The following is a 703-nucleotide window of genomic DNA, read 5'->3' as shown; positions in this document are numbered from 1 at the left end:
GGAAAGAGGGAAATCCCTGCTCAGGCTCAAGAAATAAAAGCTCCATCCAGCTGTGCTCCCCTGGAGGAGCGGGGAATTCGGCGTGCTCACCCCATCGGTGCTGCCCACATGGCTGAAAATGGGAGAGCGCAGCACCATTCGCCCACGTGCTCGCGCCGTCACTCCGCGTGCTCGTGCGTGCTCACACACTCAGCACGCGCGTGGGCCCCGGTGTCCCGCGGAGCCTGCACACCCACCGGCGTGTGCCTCCAGCTGTGCGCAGCTGTGCGTGGGTGCGCGCGCTGTGGGTGTGCGGAACCGGGTGTGCAAACACGGAGGTGCGCGATTACAGGTGTGGTTGTGTGTGCGCTCCGCGCACGTGTGTGTGCGCACGCGTGCACACGAGTGTGGGAGCAGTGGGGTGCACGCACGTGTGAGCGCACACGCGTGCGGGGGCCCCACTGTGCGAGTGGGCGCGGGAGCGTGTGGGTGGGCAGCGTGCGTGTGGGCTGGCGTGTGCTGTGCCCAGGCACCACCAGATGGTGCCCTGCCTCCACGTCACCTTTTGGGGACCCAAACCTGCACCCTGCGGAGGGACACGGGTGGGGACAGTGCCCTCTGTGGGGTGATGACATTACCTGGCGCTGGCCCACGGGTGCTTGGCCTCTCCAGCCAGCCAGAGCCCCCCCACCAGCCCCTCGGCACAACCAGGGGGGGGGGACAG

This window comes from Charadrius vociferus, unplaced genomic scaffold, assembly GCF_000708025.1.
Source record: "Charadrius vociferus isolate BGI_N301 unplaced genomic scaffold, ASM70802v2 scaffold214, whole genome shotgun sequence".
In the NCBI taxonomy this organism is placed as follows: Eukaryota; Metazoa; Chordata; class Aves; order Charadriiformes; family Charadriidae; genus Charadrius; species Charadrius vociferus.
Note: the sequence above shows the minus strand (reverse complement) of the source record.